The 18,665-nt window shown below is 38.5% G+C and overlaps 1 long non-coding RNA gene across 12 annotated transcripts in view; it reads right to left on the bottom strand.

Moving 5' to 3' along the window:
• Positions 1-18,665, bottom strand: part of LOC143255396 (uncharacterized) — a 71,155-nt gene that overhangs the window by 26,570 nt on the left and 25,920 nt on the right. For 3 of the 12 annotated variants that reach the window (XR_013030587.1, XR_013030592.1, XR_013030591.1), the window contains exon 2: positions 8,150-8,258. The exons of 3 other annotated variants lie outside the window; for them this stretch is intronic. This is a non-coding gene — a long non-coding RNA (uncharacterized LOC143255396). Of the gene's footprint in view, positions 1-8,149; positions 8,259-14,321; positions 14,448-18,665 lie in introns of all 12 variants that reach the window. 6 more of the 12 variants (XR_013030584.1, XR_013030585.1, XR_013030588.1 and 3 more) reach the window with 3 other exon arrangements.

Below are 18,665 nucleotides of genomic sequence, written 5' to 3'. Positions count from 1 at the left end.
TGGTGGTTCATGAGATAACCTATTTTAATTTTATTTTAATGTTCGAGCTCCTTCACAACATTATCAATTTGACAAACTAACGGTAACCGTATATTTAGACTTAACAATTAAACTCTATCAAATAATAATAAAGCACCAAGAGTACAGAACACCATATTGAAGCTGCAGGTGAAAAAGTTAAGAGAAATTCATTTTCGTTGCGGAAGTACCAAGCCTAATCACTTTCTAGGCTACGTTTAAGCGCAAAGCTACATTATGTTATATCTTCGTTGCATCCACCGCGAGCATTAAATTACTGTGTTCGGTAATCACTCAGGTAGCCCAGTCCCAGGTATGATAGACTTACTAAACGATGGAAAATCATAAATTCGGAATTATAAAAGTGAGAACTAATTATCAACTTAATTTCAAACAGTGATTACAAGATAATAACTTTTTTTTTTTTTTTTTTCAATTTCGCCAATGAAACATCCATCGCCCTATCAGTTACATTTTAAAAATTCCTGAACATGTACAGGATGAAACTCTGTATTTAAGTGGTGTATACATTCTGTCATGTGATACATGCTAAAACTCTCTCTCTCTCTCTCGATATATATATATATCATTTCCCACTTATTCTAGTAATGTAATATGAAGCTAAACAAATGCAGTGACAAGGTTTAGAAAAGGTATTTAAAGTATGTAAACAGGCCTGAATATTGGTCCTTTATTACATTATAACAATCAGTGGCGTAGATTTTTTACACCCGATTGAAGGGGGGGGAGTGATTTTTGCAACCACTTATGTAGACTGTTCAGTTTGCAAATTGGTAATCTCTGATTACGTGAACCTGAAAGCTGTAAACATGCAGTCACAGAGTAATCTTGTTGCCACGATACTTCAAGGTTTCCATGTATGTTTGTATAAGTGAGGTGTTGTGAACAGTTTTCAAAATGTTAATAGAATAAAGCAAATGTGTCACAAATTAACTGCCACATGAATTTATTCCTGCACACTGCACAGTATAAAAGATGGCCATTATACTTGACAAGGTTACTAATAACTTTCATTGCATGAATTACGTTTTCAAATATTAATAAAATTAGTAATTACCCTTGATAAGTTTATATCTACTGAAAAACTGTTCATGTTGTTTGATAAAAATAATTAAAATGTCTTTGCAAACTCTTGAAAATTACACATCAGTACAATGTAGCAGATAATTATTCACACTTTTCATTGAAGTAAGATTCATTTAGTCCTCAGGTCTACATGTTCCCAAACGTAGACCTCCTTTGTAATGACCTGTTTATGAATTTTTTCATAAGCTCTTCTATATTTATCTTGTCACTTCATCTTTGTGAGTGTGACAAACTGCCACATGGTTGAGGCGGCACTGAGACACAGTTGACCTTAACCACGTCTTCAACCGTCTTAATAAAGAAAAGCTGCGTTCACATTCGCAGCTGGATACTGGACATACAAGCAAAATTTTCATGAGAAGAAACACTTCACTAAACATCTGCTGGCTTGTTTCATGTATTTTACAGTAAGCATCCTTCGCACCTTTCAGAGATACTGCTTCTGTTGTTCCTTTGAACATGGGCAACTGAAACTCGAGCCGTTGTGCAGAGATTTCTGGATAGAAGTTTATAACCGAGTTGTCAATCTTGCCAGATGTGATCATGTTCTCAAGTGCCAGATATTGCCTCAAATCATTGTTGTCTGCATTGAATCTAGTGGTCAGATGTTCTATGTCCACAAATTCAAAATATTGGCTTCTGCAGTAATCTCTAGCTGTTGCAGAATGGTGTGCTGAGCCATCACCTGTGATCATCCTGGGGAGTCTGCGTATGCATGGTAGTTCAATAGGCACCAGATTTAGGGAATTTATCTTTTTCTCATCTTCATCAAATATTTTGTTGTAATTTTCCTCTGTTCGCAATACCCGCAATTGCTCAACTGTCATTGCAGATGCTTCAATCATGCCAGATACTGTCGCTGATTTTGCTTGGAATGCACGGTTTAGTTCCTCTAATGCAGCTAATGGATGCTGAGCCATCAACAATCCTAAAACTGTCTTTCCTTTGTCAAATCTGTCCAGCAGACCTCGTGCTTACACTGCTACATCTGATTTTTCATTTGCTAATTCAGGCAAAGAATCAACAATGTCACTGTAGTGATCATTAGCACATGTAATTGCGGATAGGCGGCACAACCAGCGTGTTGGACACAGTGAGCGGATGTATTTAACTGGGCCATTGTGGCTGTCTGACGATACAATATTTTCAAAGATTGTCTTGTATTTGCCTGACCTCTGAAGCAAGACACCAAGTTCATGTAGAGAGAATCTAGAACACATTCACAAGCGTCAACTGCATGTTGCATTATTAAATTAGCCTTGTGTGCTCCGCAGTGAAAAAACAAAGTTGACGGTTGCTTCTCTTTTATTTTTGCCTGGTATCCACTGTACACACCACTCATGTTAACGGCTCCATCATAAGTTTGTGCTCTTAATCCTGACAGTTGTAAATTGAGTCTAGTCGGTACATCAAGTGTAGTCGAGGATATTGTTTCACCAGTTGTATTGGAAACACTGTACAAACCAAGAAATGTCTCATGGACATCAAGGTTCTCATCTACATATCGTACACATATTGCTTCCTGTTCGGCACCTGTAACATCCTGAGTGCCATCAACCATTAATGCAAAGATTTTACTTTGCTGCACTTCGTGTGCTATGTTCCTCAGTATTTGATGGCTGAACATCTCCATTATTTCATTCTGAACCTGGGGTGATGCGAATGTGGTTTTCTTTGACAAGTAGGCCGTCAACTCAGGATCTTCCTCTTCCAGGAGCTTCATTAACTGCAGGAAGTTCCCCTCTGTATCAGTATGTCCACGTAATGCAAAACCTTGACGCAGTAAGAAACGTAAACTTCTGAATATTTTGGCTAGACTTCTTTTGCATTCTTCCTGCTGCTTCTTTTTTTCATCATGTAGCTGGACAGTCACTGGAGTTACATCAAGTGAACCTTCTGGAGATATAGCGAATCTGTGCTGAGAGGAGAATTGGTGTTCGTTGAATTTCTGTTTTGCCTTTTCCCAGTTGCAAAAACCGGTGGATATGAAGATATACTACACTCGCCTCTCCAATTTCCCTGTAAAAAGGCCTCTATTTTCCGCCTTGGCACAATGAAAGCATATGACTTTTTGAGTCTGATTGTCGAAGTGCAGCCATGAGAACTCATCAAACCACTTGCCCTAGAAGTTGATATTTTGAGATTTTGCTTTCTGTCGTGGTATTAGTTGTGCGTCTGGATGATATGGCTTTCCACATTGTATCTGTGGAGTGTCAGATTTTTCATTACTGCACAAACTTGTTTCACAAGTATCTGGTGGTTCATGATGTGCAATAGTTGCACAAGCATTTCCAGACTCGTCCTCTGATGAACATGGTATTTCCTCTGTAAGGCAAGTTTCTATTTCTTTGCTTGAGGTTGTTGGATTATCTGCACCCGCATTGTCACTTGTAGTACTAGTAACTGGCTTGTAGAACTGTCTAATATCGGAAAGTTTCAGACGTTTGCTTGTCATAATTGGAATATGTTTCCCAGATGACTCAACAAGCTAAAATACAGTCTTTATTGAAAAACTTTAACGTACAACGAACGAAGATAGAACAGAATGGAAGTAGGACTAAACTGTACAATGTATTTAAGTCGAACGCGCGAACCTCACAGTAACTACCGATCCGACTGACCGCCTGGGCATCGCTGGGAAAATAATGTGTGCTAGTTACAACACAAGTAATTGCAAGTTTTTCGAAAAATAATTAAACAATCACAAATATATTATATTGCTGTTGTAGCTCATTAAAAGGTAAACACGTTGTGATATAATGTCTATAAGCACGTCTATTAAATAAAAACACCTAAACAAAAACTAGCAATACAATTCGAGTAGAGGCTTCAGGCCGTTGAAATCGCTCCTTTTGTGTTCTAATTATACAAGAAAATACAATATTTTTACTATCTCTGATAAAAGAATATATTGTTCTTTTACCATAAAGCACCAGCACTTTATTAGAGGGCGGTGATAATCTGAAATTTCATGGATTAATAAGGGCCACAAACACAGGTCTAATGAGCCTTGTTGTAAAATCAAGGCTCAGACTAAAGGGAACGGAGGGGTGGTGATGTAGGGCGCGTCTGGATCCGAGCGGCCCGAACTTGTCGTTAACTGTACACTAAACGTACACTATGGTCAGCGGATTCGGCAGCTAAGGAGAGTAAGGCGTTCGACAATAAAATCGGCTAGACATGCATAAGAACAAATGACGTAGGCAAACCGCACAATATACACATAAGATTGATGCAGCAACGAGCTACAAATTGCCTGCCAGATCTAGATCACAGGAGTTTATGCTTGGGAGTAATATTTTCGAATTTCATGCTCTGTTCAATCTGTTGTGATGAAAATTTTACTTAATCTTACACTATGTACAAGAAGTAGGTAGATTCTGTGATAGTGCTTGTAAGCCTTGCATGTATACTTAGGCTTACTGACTCATACTTACGAACTATGGCTTAGATCAAAAAGCTTAGAAGCACGCCTATATTAAAGATGTACATTTCGGCTACTGAAAAAGCCTACATCTAGGCCTAATTATGTAATTCGATTGATAAGACCACGAGAATCACAAGAACAAACACACAATTTGTAGGCCTGTGATGCAATAAAGCAATTCAACAGACCAAACTGTAGGGAGGTGATTGTATGCACCATACCCCCACCTAAAATAAAAGGGATGTATCCCCCATCCCCCCAGGATCTACGCTCCTGATAACAATGACTGTTAAATTCCACTAACCGATCTAACAAGAGTAACCCAAGAAGTGTCAGTGAATGATGTGACTACCTGTCTTCTCTCTAATCGATTACTTCAAAATTAAGGACGGTTACCGCATACAGCCCAGTCGAAGTTTTGCGCAAAATCTAGCAAGGCAGACAATCTTCCTCGCGTGTTTTGGAAACAAAGTCGGCAATTCGTTCATGTGATTTTCATGCAAGGTGTTGTAGGTCAGAACACCTCACACACAAACATAACCTTCCCTCTTCCCCAAGAAGGAAACTCTAAAGTGTAATTTGAAAGGTATTCCCACAAAATGTGTGTTTATCAAGGAATATTTTTAGAAGGAAAATAAAGAGTAACGATAGGGTTAGAGTTCAAACGTTTATCAAAATCCATTTAGCTCCTTTAGAAAAACCTTGTTAATGAGCACACATATCACACATAGTTCAGTAAAACTCTTTTCACAAATACACACATATCACACATAGTTCAGTAAAACTCTTTTCACAAATACACACATATCACGCATAGTTCAGTAAAACCTTTGTGCACAAACACTGCACACATATTTCAGTGAAACTCTTCTTGACAAACACACACATTTCACACAATTCCTTGAAAATCTTCTTGACAAACACACACATATCACACATAGCTTGATGAAACTCTTGTTGACAAACACACAGTTCCCTAAAACTCGTTAACAAACACACATATCACGAGTTCAGTAAAACTCTTGTTGACAAACACACACATCACACATAGTTCAGTGAAACTCTTCTCGACAGACACACACAGTTTCATAAAACTTTTTCACAAAGACACACATTTCACACATAGTTCAGTGAAACTCTTGTTAACAAACACACACATCACACATAGTTCTGTGAAACTCTTGTTGACAAACATATCACGCACAGTTCCGTGAAACTCTCGTTGACAAACATATAAATTTCACACATAGTTCAGTGAAACTCTTGTTGATGAACACACATATCACACATTCTTCAGTGAAACTCTTGTTGATAAATACACAGTGTAGTAAAACTCTTGTTGGCAAACACACATATCACACAGTTCATTGAAACTTGTTGACAATCATATATCACACATTGTTCAGTGAAACTCTTGTTTACAAACACACACAGTTCAGTAAAACTCTTTTTGACAAACACACACATATCACGTACAGTTCAGTGAAACTCTTGTTGATGAAAACACACATTTCACACATAGTTCAGTGAAACTAAAGCTGACAAGTTAGCTCCCCAATTCCCAATGATGATTCTATTATAAAGCTAGTTTTGACGAACAGTATAAAACTTTATATCACAGGAAAAGTCTGCTTTCCAATGCTTCTGTTTCACAAGTTTCGTATTTGTATATATAATAATAAAGACCTCCAAACATCCTGTGCCCGAGCACTGGTTTATGGAGAGGTGATTTTATTTAAGTTCATAGTAACTTTAAAAAGTAGCTTTGAACAAGGATAAAACATAACATTTAATCAAAATACATGATGCTTGAAAGGTTTTATTTATTATTTAGGCTAGGTATCAGAAACATTAGATAAGTAAAGAACACAAAATGTTGAACGCCTGAATTGGCGACGATATTCACATATACTCAAATAAACCATTATTTTTTCGTTTCTCCAAACAGAGAATAATTGCAATCGTTAAACGTGCAGTTTCTAACTGAAAGGTGTGATAATCGAGGTACTCACACACACACACACACGTATACATATATATTTGTATATACCACACTACACCACATGCTTTGTATATAACTCGAGAGACGCGAACCCGCTAAAATTTGCTGTATCCACGAAGTGAATGTTTCTTTTTAGGGAATTACCAAAATAAACAACAAATAATAAGTTCGGTTAAAATGTGGAAAACACGGCGGTAGTCGTAAAGTTTAATACTTAACAATGTAAGGACATCAAAGTGCTTTGGGCTGACATATGTTGAAAACACTGATATTGGTGGTTGGGACTGGGAACTAAACAACTTTGATGTTTAATAAGGCCTCGTGCACGCCCCATTTAACTACTGGAGTCGGACGTCAGACTATGAAACACAGGCGTAGTTGGAATATTATTACAGAATTTTTAATACGCCTATTTATGAGAAAATGATATTAGTGCGAAATTAAATGTTCAAAATTTTATTAGCAACGATATTATAAAGTTCATTGCATTTCTAACTAGTTTGTTTTGGAATTCTGCTTCATGTCGCCACGTACTTACGATGTATTAGACAACCACACCATTCATATCTACAATCTAATTACACTAGAAAGCGTTGGGAAACAAGTGGTATCAAGATCATTCATAGATTATAGAACATCCTCTTTTAAAACATTTTCACTTGCAAATAAAGATAATGTAATACAATATGTACAAGTGTTTCTAGAAAACGTGATTTGTGTTTTTTTTTACTCTTTGCTTTCAATAATAGACCCGGCATGACCAGTTGGTTAAGGCACTCGACTCGTAATCTGGGGGTCGCGGGTTCAAATCCACGTCACATCAAACATGCTCGCCCTTTCAGCCGTGGGAGCGTTATAATGTGACGGTCAATCTCACTATTCGTTGGTAAAAGAGTAGCCCAAGAGTTGGCGGTGGGTGGTGATGACTAGCTACCTTCCCTCTAGTCTTACACTGCTAAAGTAGGAACGGCTAGCGCAGATAGCTCTCGAGTAGCTTTGCGCGAAATTGAAAACAAATCAAACCAAAGCCTTCAGTAAAAAATGTTCGACATTTAAAATGTTATTCAATGGTAAAAACTCATAATAAATGGCAGTACTTGAATGCAATAAACGCACCGAAATTATGTTTAGAAAGTAAAAAGGAAGTTTTTATTCGAGCCGTGTGTGTGTGTGTGTGTGTGTATTTCGGGCTATCTGCTGAATCAACCGAGGGGAATCGAACCCCAGTTTTAGCGTTGTAAATCTAGACTTACCGCTGTACCAGCGCGGAACTTATTCGAGGCAAAACTCGCAAGTTTCGTATTCCTTTAAACACAACAATTATAAGTTCTCAAGGAAACTAAATTTTCGATTGCCTTTTGCCACGGAAAATATGTGAAATTTTCTTTAAATGTTATATAAATTGCGATTTTAAACACTAGTAAGTAAGTAACAAATAATCTGCATTACTAATCGAAGTCTTTTGGAGTTGTAATTAAAAAAGCCATTTTTAACTGTGAGAATTTTCGTAAATCATAAAAACTGTGTATGTCTGTTTACATGTATATGCAAAATTTGGTAAGTTGTTATTTAAATTCGGGTACGGTAATACTTACTGTTAACGAAATCTCATGTAAACAACCCCATGTCCAGAATACGATCACCTACTGCTTGGTTTCAGAACTCCGAGAAACCATACACACAGGACGTCCGGAAACCCTGCTACTATACAAATGAGGGTAAACTGTAGTATGTACGAAATATCATTGCAACGTAAACAGTTCAACAAAAAATTCAAATAATTCATAAATAATGTTAATAAACTTGTTAAAATTTCAGGACAACTCGTACACTGATTCAACGTAAAATGTGTATATGTTTTCTAGCTACATGTATTAAAAAGTACTAGACAGTTTTGAAAATAAAAATGGGCACAAAAAATGTATAATTTATCTTATACCTAGGTAGCGAAATGTTTGGTTGATTATGAACTTCACCCAAAGATATACGTGGGCTATCTGCGCTAGTCGTCCCTAATTTAGCAGTGTAAGACTAGACAGAAGACAGATAGTCATCACCACCAACTGCCAACTCTTGGTCTACTTTTTTAACAACGAATAGTAGCTTTAACCGTCACTTTACAACGCCCCCCCCACTACTAAAAGAAGGAGCATGTTTGGTGGTAAGTGGGTTCCAAGCCGCGATCCTCAGATTACTAATCAAGCTCCCTAACCACGGAGCCATGACAGCGCAAAGATAGTTTCTAAATGCAGCAGATATTAATATGCAGTTCCAATACTTTTTATAGGAGCGTGAAGAAAGAACCGCGGATTTTAGCATTATCAGACAGAAGAGTAGCTGCTGGTCCACTTGGGGACCAATTCCAGATAGAAAAGAAGAATACGCCACTTTAAAGCCTAATGTTCAAAATTTAATTTTCATAACATAACAACAACTGAATTTTTAATATCAATGCAACCTCATACACACACGAGCTAAATAACCACAAAACCCGGTTCTTCGATCTGCCGCTATACGTTAACTGGAATATTTCAGGTCTCCGTAAAACAGATTATCCCATAAACATTATCAATTTCGACGGGGATGGCATTTTAATTTATTAAAGTACATCACTCTCAGTGAACGTCTATATGGTGTAATGCGCAATCTGGAGCATTGCAAAATATAATGTCTAATACGTTATACTGAGTGGAATGGTCAAGAAGTGTTTGTTTAGGCCTCTCAGCTGAGTAAAGTTTGTTTCGGAAGTTTAGAGCAAAGGTACACAAAAATTAGCGACGTTATGCGCAGATAATTTTCGATTACAGAATATTATGAACTCATTTTCCCTCTTTGCGGTTATTTTTGTTTTTGTGACCGCGGGTTCAGTCTCAGGTAAAGGACACGTTTATCTAGCATACGTAATGCAAATGAGTGGGTGACATTTATCGTCAGTGGATCATTCGTTTATTAGTCTTCAGACTAAACCACTGAGTCACTAGGAGGCTATATATATATATATTATAGTCCCAGCTGTAAGCAAAGACAAGAATAACTAAAGAAACAATAATTGTAAACATTTTTTTCTTTTCTCACCGACTCCCGATTGCATCATAAATATTTTGCTTTTTAAAAAAATAAGAATTTTGAAAAGACCAACAGACGGAAGTTGTATCACCGTAGCGCCATCTTTGAACAATAGTAGCAAAGGTTAACATTTTATTAAACCACATCTCAAGGTACTATTATACCTATGCATATTAGATAAAACAGCGCAAACATTCTTGAAACTAAGAGATATATGCAAGTTGTTACAATTTGATCTGTGTATAGAATCCTAAGTTTTGATACATATATATAAACAGGAAGCATTCAGAAAGGTAAGAAAATTACCAAAACCCAAATGACAAATTTGGTGAGAAATCCATTTAAAATATTCACTTTCTTAGTAAAGTCGGTCGACTGGAAGGTAAAGGAAACATTGCGAAAAAGTTAAAAGATTTCTTGTTTTCAGATATTATAAACAACTAACATCTACTCCTCAATTTTCTCTGTTACTCTTTACAAGCTATATAAAACGATTAAAAGATTAAATGAACCGTGAACAAATGGCTGTAGAAATATGTTGTGTAAGACGTAACAATGACGTGTTAATTTATATATAATTAGCCCGTGTGGGTATGATGTCTATAAGTGTGGCTGTATTGGTATGCAGCTGTCTCCTCTGTACCTCTCTTGTGATTTATCTGTACTTCATGCTTGTTGCTATACACAAAGCCAAAGTGGGTACCAAAACATGAATTTTTACATTATAAACAAGATTTTCTGTGTGCGGCGACACGACTGATCAACTATTTTCACTTTGTGGATGGTATATAAACTTGAAGAACGGATACATAACTCTCAGTCTTTCCTATATCCACCACTCCAGTAATCAGCACAATTAACAAATTCATTATGTTATTGCTGTTATATTAATTAGGGGTTATCATCGTCACCGTAAGCCTTGTTCGTATGTACCACCGCTATCGTTTTCCAACACACTGAAGGGTCCTTGTTATCTGTTGCAACTTGACACGGTACCCAATGACCTTTTAATTAGTCCCCAGCTGCTACAGCGGTAAGCCTACGGATTTACAACGCTAAAGTCAGGGGTTCAATTCCCCTTGGTGGATTCAGCAGATAGCCTGATGTGGCTTTGCTATAAGAAAACACACACACGCACCTTTTAATTAACCACCTCTTAAAAGTGTCAGTTTATCTGTCATCCTAGCATTTCATTCCTTCTATGTGAAACTGTGTTTCTTATACCTGCTTAATCAGTTCTTGTCTGTTCGTCCTAATATTCCTTCCATTCTATAACTTTATTAAACTATTTGTATAAGTAACTACTTATCATTCTTCCTTTCCTTTTTATATTTAGGATTTTGCTTTACTTTACATACATTTGTTTATATCAGTTTAACCACTTTTATTTTCTAATTAATTATTTTGTGTGAAGAAATGAAAATTAAAACCAGGCAAGACTCAAACCCGCAATCCTGTTCAGAGAGCCACTGTCTTAATTTTGTCACTAGACGTAGCTTCAGGTTTAATGTGTACTTTAATTTATATTCTTCATTCTAACATTGCCTTCAAGTACTCTCAAATATTCGGAGCTTTAAAATAACAGCTAAAAACTAGATGAAGCTGCTACATCAACTGCAAGTTTGACAACTGAACTTCCAATCCAATCACATGTAGCCCAATATTCGTTCTAAGGAACGATAGAAAATATGTCGTTTTTTACTACTTACAAATATGGACACAAAAAAAAAAAAGAGTTTAAACGCTGTGATTTTTGCACCTTTTTAACGCACATAATGTGAAAAATAATATGGTAAGCTGAACTTGTTTTCTTCTGTGGATTTGACCTCTAAATGATAACCACGATTATAATTTTAAATTACATATTCTAAAGGACCTATGTATTGTTATAATTAGTTATAGAAATGTAGGGTTGCTGTTAAAAGTAGAATTTTTTGATATACATGGTTAGATTCCAATTAGTCATTAGTTAAGTAACTTATTTCTCTGACATAGTTCCAGTAGTGCCTCACGAGGGGTCCGGCGTAGTCAAGCGTGTTAAGGCGTGTGACTCGTAATCTGAGGGTTGCGGGTTCGCATCCCCGTCGCGCCAAACATGCTCGCCCTTTCAGCCGTGGGGGCGTTATAATTTGACGCTCAATCCCACTATTCGTTGGTAAAAGAGTTGCCCAAGAGTTGGCGGTGGGTGGTGATGACTAGCTGCCTTCCCTCTAGTCTTACACTGCTAAATTAGGGACTGAGGTGGCCATTTTTAATGACGGGTAGACGAAGTGGCTGAAGAACCCTTCTGGTTACGACAACGTCTTTTTTCCTTACTGTCCTTAGTCGGAGGAGGTCTATCAATCTCCATGGATCCTACCCTGGGTCGATTGGGCAGTTCTTTGTTATTGGAAAGGGATTCCAGTGACTGAGGACGGAAACGAATGATTGTTTTGCTTCTTCGGGTGGGAGAAAAAGATGTATCAGAAGAAATGCCTGTATTTGAAACTGAGGGATGTGGATCTTGAGGGTTGTTGGAATGTATGGGAGGAACAGAAATGAGTATGGAAGTCGATTCATCAACCTTTTTAACCTTGGAGGTCAAAAGGCTTTTCAGTTGTTTTGAAAACGATTCTCTTAGAGGCACAGAGAGATCTGTCTGCACTCCCACTGTATTTGTGGAACGAAGTTCAGCAGCATATGTCCGAGATGGAGTGGTGGGCAGCAATTTCCGAGCCTCAGGATAACTAATGTTATGAGTCGTTTTCAAATGCTGCACCTCTTTTTCCTCCAACCATTTTGGGCAAGAATGAAAGTAAGAGGGGTGAGAACCATTGCAGTTGATGCAATGTGGGTCCATGTCACATTCATATGCATCGTGGTACTAGCCCCCCACAACGAGCACATGTCAGGAAACCACGACATGATGTCTTTGAGTGGCCGAATCTCTGACACTGGAAACATCGGAGAGGGTTTGGAATGTATGGCCGAACCCTGCAAATGAGATAACCTGCCTTGATGGTAGCAGGTGCACGTGATGAAGTAAATGTCAAAACGAGGGTATCTGTTGGCAGTGTAACTCCATCTTTGCGAGTGGAGACGCGCCTCACTGCAGAAACTCCTTGAGTGGAGAGACCAGCGAGAATCTCTGACTCGGGGACGTTCTTCAAATCCCTCTCAACAATAACTCCTCGTGATGAATTCAAAGTAGCATGAGGTGTAACCTCAATAGGCATATCCCCAATTGCCTTTGAATTCAAGAGGAGTTCACTGTGTTGGGATGTGGATGTTTCAACCAATATGTCTCCAGATCGAAGCTTCTTTACTGACTTTGGAGAGCCAGCAAGACCCTCTAGTCCCTTCTGAATAAAAAAGAGGGACAATTGCCCTAAAGGTTTATCTGAAAGAGAATGCAATTTAAAAAAATGAGGTACGTGTGTTACAGATGTTGAAGATTGCTGCTCAGAGTCTTCAAGACATGGTCGCTTACCTATTGGCTGTTTTTTCACTTTTATTTAAATTTGTTGAAGAAGGATCCATAGGAAAAAGAGGAAAAAATTTCGGTACCCACTGACCCCACCCACCATGGAGCCCTACAAGGGGACGCACTACAATGTCATGCAAGGACAATGCAGCAACGCCAGGGTTTCGTGAGCACTATACCCAAACACCAGCATCAGGCATAATGTCCACAACACCCGTTGAAAACTTCCAACACTGGTACTTGGTTGACTCTAGTCCAAGTGGACCAGCCGATTGACCAAGGGGGGTCACCCAAAGGCCGCCCGTCTACAAGAATTCAATGCCAAAGTGGTGTGTTAGGGTTGGACCCCTCAACCACCAGGATCCTCACCTCCCCTTCACGGGTCGCCACCCACGGCAAACATGTGGGTGGATGTTTAGATCCCAGAGAAGGTAACCAGAAAAAACAGAACCTTCCCTGGGAGGTCCCCTCACCACGTACAGGAATCCACACCGAGGGGAGAAAATATGAAAAGCTGGGATTACGTTTTATAAGTGCAATTAATCCTGCATTTTCCCCACCATTGCAGGTGCTCCATCTGTTGCAACACTAACGAGTTTATCCAGTGGAATATCAACATCTGTTAAGACTCTGTAAAGCACATTTTAATGTCAACACCAAGAGTTCTTTTAGTGCCACTAAGATCAACATCTCTTTTTTCACAGTTACATCAGAGAAAACATAACGAACAAATACCGCTAGTTGTGGGTTGTCTTGTATGTCTGAAGATTCGTCAAGAGCTAAGCTGAATGCAAGGGAATTCTATAACTCATTTTGCACTTTGCCTGCAAGATGAACACTGATCTGGGAGATACGTCTCTCTGCACAAAGGTGTGAAGCTGATGTTTGTGCTATTACTCGCTGACGTTTTGTGTTATTTGGACCTAACACTGCAACAGTCTACGCTATATTTATCTTAACAAATTCACCATCAGAATATGGGAGTTTAACACGATCAGTATTCCATGATATAACAAAACTAGGTTCAGTCGTTGTATCAACTTCCTTACTGAACGTTGTTAACAGTGTCTACTGGCTATTTGGTAATGATTTCAACATAGTTAACTTGTTTTCCCGTAATTCTGATTTAGGTGGATAATTAGATGAAAAGTTTTTGTGTTTTGTTTTATAGTGACGTTTCAAGTTACTGGCTTTGTAATGACTGAGTAACACATTGCAGATAAGACACAAAGGTTTACCTCCTTTAACAGTGAATGCAAAATCTTCCTCCTATTCTGGCTTAAAATTTCTGTTTTCATTTTCATACTTTCGCTTCTTACAACTTGATGATGCCATCTTCCTTCACAAAATTTTCACAGACATTTCTAAAAAATTAAAGTATAAAGAAACAATAAGCTCCAACATGCGCAACGCAACCAAACTCTACAGCGCCCAGTATCACACTAACACTCCGTTAATTTCACTGCCCGCAACACAGCCACATACGCCACAATTACGCGATCGCAAACCACGCCCACTAAAGCTAACATTGTCAGCACCGGCTTGTACGATTACTGATTCTTTAGCCACGGTTCCTCTGTAACCCTTGCTGATCTGAAATTTCTTTAATCCCTGACTTAAATCTGGCATCAAAAAAAAGTTAAGTTTTTAAATATATTTACTCACCATGAGCATTGAACTTACGTTTTAATCCAGTTTATACCCGGTAAATAATTATAAAGCTTGAAATTTTTATTTACTTTTTATATTAATTGTGATGCAAAAAGGAGCTTAGCCAATATAATTACGCGAGCCACACATTATATGTTAAAAGAACCACATGTGGCTCGCAAGCCGCGATTTGGTCATCCCTGCTGTATAACAAGAAAAATCAGTGATAATTTGTCCTCATTCTTGTTTCCAGCATGGTTCCGGAATTTCCAAAGTAGTTCGCGTTCGACTCGTAATCAGAAGGTAGGGGGTTCAGCCCTGGGAGCATTATAATGTGACGGCCAATCCCACTATTCATTGGCAAAAGAGTAGTCCAAAAGTTGACGGTGGGTGGTGATGACTAGCTGTCTTCCATCTAGTCTTAAGCTGCTAAATTAGGGACGACTAGCGCAAATAGTTCTTGTGTCGCTTTGCGCGAAATTAAAAAAAAAATCAAAGTACAGTGGTACCTCGGTTCTCAAACGACTCCCTTCTCTAATAATTCGGTTTTCGAACATATTGTTTGAGAAAAAAATGTCTCGGTTGTCGAACATAAAGTCGGTTCCCGACCCAAGCTGTCGTGGCCCCAAACCCCCGAAATAACCCGACTGATGACCCGAACGACACTTCGACCATTTTCGGCCCACGCCAAGCTTGCCCAAGACATTTTACCCACATCTGTCGCTCAGTCCACACCCCCGCTAAAACCTGCTGTGAACGTTCTCGTTTTACTTTTTGGTTTTGTTGTTGTTTTTCTAAATATTCTGATTAAATAAGCCACCATGGGGTCAAAGAAGGATAATGAAAGCAGCAAACCAAAAAGAAAAGTTGTTAGAGCCACAACAGAGGTGAAAAAAAAGATCTCACAGCAAAGTATGAGAGTGGTGTTCGCGTGTCTGACCTTGCTACACAGTTTGGTAAGGCAAAGTCTACAGTTTGCACCATACTGAAGAATAAAGAGGTCATCAGAGAAGTTGATGTTGCAAAAGGAGTGACAGTGCTTACGAAACAAAGACCACAAACAATGGAAGAGGTAGAAAAACTGTTATTGATTTGGGTAAACGAAAAACAGCTGGTGACAGCATTTCTGAGACCATCATTTGTGAGAAACCAAAGCAGTTGCATGCTGACCTCCTGAAAAACACCCCTGGAACTAGTGCTGATACAAGTGATGCCTTTAAGACTAGTAGAGAGTGGTTTGAAAAATTTAGGAAGAGAAGTGGCATACTTAGTGTAGTGAGACATGGGGAGGGTGCCAGTTCTAACAAAGACGCTGCTGATAAATATTTTTGGGAATTTAAGGACTATGTTGAAGCTGAGGGTTTTATTCCCCAACAAGTGTTCAACTGTGATGAGACAGGCCTCTTTTGGAAGAAAATGCCAAAGAGGATCTACATCACCAAGGAGGAGAAGTCACTGCTAGGACACAAGTCAATGAAGGATAGGCTAACTCTATTTTTATGTAATAATTCAAGTGGGGACTTAAACTTAAGCCTTTGCTTGTGTACCATTCTGAGAACTCAAGGGTTTTAAGGAAAATAATGTCCTGAAAAGTAAACTGAGTGTCATGTGGAGGGCTAATATTAAAGCATGGGTAACCAGGCAAATTTTTATGGAGTGGGTCCATGAAGTGTTTGCCCCAAAAACAATTGCCACTCAAGGCCCTTCTTGTGATTGACAATACACCTGCTCACCCACCAGGCTTGGAGGACGGGTTGGTGAAGGATTACAGTTTCATTATGGTGAAGCTCATGCCCCCTAACACAACTTCTCTCATTCAGCCCATGGACCAGTAGGTCATATCGAACTTTAAGAAACTCTACACCAAAGCACTGTTTTAAAGGTGCTTTGAAGTGACCTCTGACACAAAGTTAACCCTCAGAGAGTTCTGGAAAAATCACTTTAATATCCTCCATTGCTTGAGGACCATAGACAAAGCTTGGAGGAAAGTGTCTTTGAGGACCATGAACTCAGCCTGGAAGAAATTGTGGCCAGACTCAGTAGCAGATAGAGACTTTGAAGGCTTTGAGGCTGAGCCTGTTGTCGAGGATATTGTCTCACTAGGCAAGTGTATGGGCTTGAATGTGAGTGGTGATGATGTGGAGGAATTGATGAAAGACCACAACACTGAGCTCACCACGGAAGAACTCCAAGACTTTCAGAAAGAGCAGCAACAGAAGGCAACTGAGAAAGTGTCTTCAGATGAGGAGGAGGGAAGGGAGGATGTTCCCAGTTCACTAATCAAGGAAATGTGTGGAAAATGGGGAGAGTTACAAAGTTTTGTGAAAATATTTCACCCTGATAAAGCTGTAGCAACCTACAGCATAAACCTTTTCAATGACAATGCCATGTCTTACTTCAGAAACACTTTAAAATGCAGGCAAAAACAAACCTCATTAGACAAGTTTTTAGTGAGAAATAGGTCCAGTAAGTCTCAAGCAGGTTGTAGCAGTGCAAAGAGACAGAAAAGAGAAAGAACCCCAGAAGGATAGTACTTATTTTCGGTTTGTTTTAGAGCAAAAGAGCAAAGCCACACTGGCTTATCTTATCATTATAATTTCACCAGCAAAATTTGGCTAATAATAACCTAACAGCAAGTAGATCAATAATACATGAACGTTGATTGTAATTAAATTGCTGAAATGAACCTCTGACTTGTATTTCATTAAGAACCAAGATGTCCTACTACGCCATCGAATTTAACTGTAATAAAACACGTTTACGTTTTTCACAACAATCATTTTGATTTAGCAACATACTGTAATTATAAACAGACTGGCGAAACCATGCACATTATATTTGTTTGTCTGTAATCAAGCACAAAGCTACACAATAGACTATCCATGCTCTACCCACCACCGGTATTGAAACCCGGTTTCTAGCTTGTAAGTCCGCAGATACACCGCTGCGCCTATGGGGGGATTCTAACCCTTCTCTATCTTGCATATAAATATAGTGGATTTTTGTTTTAATGTTTGTTAATGGATTTTCTAAAATTAAAACTTTTCCCCGTGTCATTTTTCAAGCTTTAATAACACAAACAAACAAGCATTCGCGGATAATTCTGAGTTAGCTAATATAATATCGTTGATAGTAAATAATATTAATTACTGCTTCTTTTCTTTTTACAAAAACAAAACAAAAATACCACGGATTATTTATAATAGAATTTCAAAAGTAGATGCAACAGTGATAAACTCAGCCGTTTTGGCTTTAATATTACCATTTTTGTAAATGAACGAAGTATTCCAAAAGCACTGGGGTTACACCTTGGCAGATTCATGCTGCCTGGGGCATAAGAAATCCTAATAGAAGTTTTAGTAACATTCATGTCAGCATATCCTACTAAAGAAATTGGGCCAGGTGGTTAGGATATTCAACTCATAATGTGAGAGTCACAGGTTCGAATCTCCATAACACCAAAGGTGTTCGCCTTTTAGCTGTGGGAGCGTTATAATGTGGTGGGCAAACCCACTATTCGTTGATAGAAGAGTAGCCCAAGAGCCGGTGGTGGATGGTGATGACCAGCTGCCTTCCCTCTAGTTTTACACTACTAGATCAGGAACGGCGACCACTGATAATCCTCGTGTAGCTTCTCGTGAAATTCAAAGTAAAAATAAAGAACACTTTGGGGTAGTATATATGTAACATATATACTAGAATCTGTCATTTAGCGACGTAGATCACACGGGCAAATGGTAGCAGCATCTAGAATTTCTGCGAGAAGGCTATCTATGTTAAATGTCCCTCATTTTCACCCGGAAAACTAGATGGAAGACAGTTACTCAACAACACCCACGTCATATTTTGAGCTACTCCAATCGAAAAGTGGGATTTGATCGTTAATTTTAAAGCTCCAATGTGCAAAGCAAGTTTTTTTGCAACATGGAATG

The sequence above is a fragment of the Tachypleus tridentatus genome, chromosome 7 (genome assembly GCF_004210375.1).
Source record: "Tachypleus tridentatus isolate NWPU-2018 chromosome 7, ASM421037v1, whole genome shotgun sequence".
Taxonomy (NCBI): Eukaryota; Metazoa; Arthropoda; class Merostomata; order Xiphosura; family Limulidae; genus Tachypleus; species Tachypleus tridentatus.
The sequence above is the reverse complement of the archived record's forward strand: the minus strand, read 5'-3'. Positions and strand labels throughout refer to the sequence as shown.